Source organism: Amblyomma mixtum, chromosome 1 (genome assembly GCF_055824585.1).
Source record: "Amblyomma mixtum isolate Tamu chromosome 1, ASM5582458v1, whole genome shotgun sequence".
Classification (NCBI taxonomy): Eukaryota; Metazoa; Arthropoda; class Arachnida; order Ixodida; family Ixodidae; genus Amblyomma; species Amblyomma mixtum.
The window spans coordinates 223,026,921-223,030,759 of NC_143012.1; the positions used below are offsets into that span (position 1 = coordinate 223,026,921).

Sequence of the window (3,839 nt, forward strand, 5' to 3'; positions counted from 1 at the left end):
TCCCAGACGTTGTGGTAGAGTGTCGAGTACCTGTGCATGAAGTGCTTGCTGGAGGGGTGTCTTTGGGGTGACGGCCATATCGGTTTTCACGCGACGGGAATGTCACCGTCTGTACCTGCCGATATATTACAGCTTCCTCCCTTGAGAGCGTACGGTGAGACAGAGGATGTGCCTTGTTTGAAGCACCTACACGCTCCTTTAGATTGTGTAAGGATTATGTAACGGGGGCGGTGCTATCGTGAAGTTCAGCAGTAACGAGTACCGGAAAGACGTAGGTCATGGCAACCGCACTGGTTCTGACCGTGTATCTTGCCAACAGGGACGCGACTTTATGTACTGCATAACACATATTTGAGCCCGTCTTCTCAGCCGTATAGTTCTCGTCAATCCATTGTGCTCGGAGTTGTCTTATGGCTTGATGTCTGGGTGCATACTACATGGTTGAGGTGAGACGCGTATCGGGCACGCTAATTAGGAGCCAGTTGCACCGTGTGGTTAAGGAGGATTTGTCGCGGGAAAAGCCTTTTATTGGGGTCGTGTAAACGTTGCAGAATTTAGGTAATAAAGGCCCTGAACAGTTCGCATCAACCGGACTGCTGGAAGTAGATTGACCCGCTCGAAAAGCCGCATTGAATCCCATTCGCCCTTTGCGATATTACGACTGACGGCGTCCCGGACACTCGATCCTTTGTGATAAGTGTCTGCTTGCTCCGCTTCAAACTCGCACACTCGAGAGTTGGACGGGCTTCTGCTGACAACGTGCAGAAGTGTTCCTTCGTGGCAGTAAATATGCTGGAGCAGGCACTGGGAAGCGATTGTAGGCCAACACTGAGCGCTGTGTCACGCTCGAGCTACGTTCATCGCTCATTAAGCAGACAGCTTTAAGCGTTGCTACTTTCTGGTCATATTTTGGGACAAAGAAATTCTCACGCTGCTTCGAGAGTATACTGCTGAGTGATTTTGAGTTTTCTCAGAAACCAGTGCGCAATGCTGAAGTCAATTTGAGTGTCTTAATTAGAACGCGAAAACAGTCACATTTTACATCGAAGACATTCGAAACAAGTATAACCAAGATTCAGAGTTATTAACAGCGTCAGATGATGAATTCGCGGCAACTGAAAATTGGTAGGAAAGGCTCAGTATTAACTGTATAGCCACCCCAACCACGACTTGCGGGAAGGGATGAAGGAGAGCATCAAAGGAGAAAGAAAGAGGGGGCGTAGTGTAGGGCTCCAATTTAATGTCGACCACATGAGGTTCTTAAACGCTCACCAGCATTCCACCGGACTCGGACGACTGAGATCTCATTTCGCCTCCATCGAAGCGCTGCTGTCGCAGCTGAGACTTAATCCGGCGTTCTCGTGCTCAGCTTCCAAACGCCCAGACCAAAGAGCCACCACGGTGTGTCGTAATAACCCTGATTGGTCATAACAAAAGGAAAGACTCAGTAAATGTCTCGCATCCGGTGGACATCTCAATCGCACTATGAGAGAAGGAATAAATGATCGAGTGAAAGAAGGCACCGTAGTGGAGAATTTCTGATTAATATCGACGGCCTGGATTTCGTTACTGTACACTAGTGGGAAGGCGTAGCACATTATATGCCTGCTAATCGATAGTGGTAGCCGTGCTAAGGTTAACACGGTATGGTCACTCTACGATTACTAATTGCAGAATTTTTAACCCTTGTATGGGCCGGCGGATGTGAGCGGCTGCCGACGAAGTGCTCGAAGGTTCGCATTGCTCAATTCTTAAAGCAAGTCGTTAACAGATGTGGCGTTGCCGTCATCTGCTCCAAAATATCTTCGTCATTCTACCATCAGTAGCCATGACCATGCCTTCAGTAGTTCGGTTTGGTTTGGTTTATAGGGTTTAACGTCCCAAAGCAACTCAGGCTATGAGGGACGTCGTATTGAAGGGCTCCGGAAATTTTGACCACCTGGGGTTCTTTAACGTGCACTTCAGTAGTTCATAGCATTTTTGGCGCAAAACGCTGTACAGACCGCGGCAGCTGGAAATTATGCATGTCTAATAAATGCACAGCGCATCTCACATCAATGAAACTACTTGCCATTAAAGCGCGTGCTTTAGCCAAGTGCGTCCCGAGAAAGCATTTCAGATCTCGGGCGCCCTAAAAATACAGCTGCCAGTTGCAGTCTGCAGGGAAACATTCATGCTAACGCCGGTGCTGCCGTTGGCGACGTTGCCACTACGATGCGCAGCGCCCTCTTTAGGCTTTGCATGGTACCAAATGGCCGCGGTGTATCTCCTTCCTTCCACATTACAGAAACAAAAATATTAAAACTCTGGCAGCGGTGGGATTCGAACCCACGCCCCCGAAGAGACTGGTGCCTTAAACCAGCGCCTTAGACCGCTCGGCCACGCTACCGACGAGCATTTCCCGTTTGCGGCGCTCATTAGGAACGTTGGCTGCCTGCCTGAACGCGATACGTGACCTATTTTTTTCTCCGCTCTGCAACACGCTCAAGCGCCCGCTGCTTTTCCGCTTTTTAGAGCGGAGGCACCTTGAGGAAGAAGAAAGTATATTTAATGAACATTCTTTATAGAGTAACTATAGGGGGACAGAAAACTTTCAAAGAGGCGGCGGCACGCGCAAACACATAATTTTGGACGCATAGCACCTGCATGGATTTGTTGGCAAAAGAATCACATTAAAAAATTAGCGCACAATACATTGTGGTGGTCATTGAAATTAGTGGAAGTGAAGTGAGACTGGGACGCGCGAAATAAGAAACTTAAGACCACTGCCGATGTGGACAATGAATAGTCATTTTCAAGTTATTTCTGACTGTTCACGAGCGGAGGGAATGAAAGCAGTTTTTCCAGTCACGTGAACATTGTGATCACGTCAACTGTGATGCTACTTCTCTAATAGATTAGACGTACGCCTAGCGGTACTCAGCCTGTGGGTATTCTGTCTGTAAGCCAGCAAATAACACAAGTTTCAGAGAACGGTCTTAGGCATATATCTGTATACCTACAATCATTTATGGCAGACCTCAAGGTACGGCGGTATGTGTAAAATTACCTTCGGAAGCCTGAAAACAGGTCTCTCATGGTGTCAGTGGGATAATGGAGGCCATAATAAGCGGAATACAATCACTACCTGGTTACTGAGTAATAAATTCGGATAAAAGATAACACATAATTTTGGCAAGAAAGTAAAAGAACACAACTTAAAAACAGAAGGTGACTCGAGAGCTCAGATGATTTATTCTCTCGACTGGTCGTGTTATTGTTTCGAGACAAAAGAATAAAATAACAAGCACTTATTGTTTCGAGACAGAAGAGTAAAATAACAAGCACCTTCTTGTGCAAAATGCGTCCGTAGACCACGCATTGTAGTGTTGCGGTGCTGATTTAACAGGCACTGCAGCACTACAGTCCGCTTAAAATCTCCAGCTGCCGGAACAGCTGTTCCGCCGACTGCGCGACCGCAATTTCTTCGCCCCGCCGCGGTGGCTCAGTGGTTATGGTGCTCGGCTGCTGATCCGAAAGACGTGGGTTCGATCCCGGCCGCGGCGGCTGAATTTCGATGAAGGCGAAATTCTAGAGTTCCGTGTACTGTGCGATGTCAGTGCACGTTAAAGAACCCCAGGTGGTCGACATTTCCGGAGCCCTCCACTACGGCGTCCCTCATAGCCTGAGTCGCTTCGGGACGTTAAACCCCAATAAACCAAACCTAAACCAAACCGCAATTTCTTCATATCGACCAGCTCCGTCCTCGCCAGATGTGAACTACTGGCAACACAAGGACTGTAACCATGGCAGTTGTGCTTGCACCCTGCGTCAAGGCGCTCTACGCGACGACGAAGTAT

General features: G+C 48.2%; 1 non-coding gene across 1 annotated transcript; it reads right to left on the bottom strand.

The window, feature by feature from the left end:
- Positions 1-2,307: 2,307 nt before the first annotated feature.
- TRNAL-AAG (transfer RNA leucine (anticodon AAG)) lies at positions 2,308-2,389 on the bottom strand. The gene has a single exon. It is a non-coding gene; the product is annotated as a tRNA-Leu (tRNA).
- Positions 2,390-3,839: the final 1,450 nt, after the last annotated feature.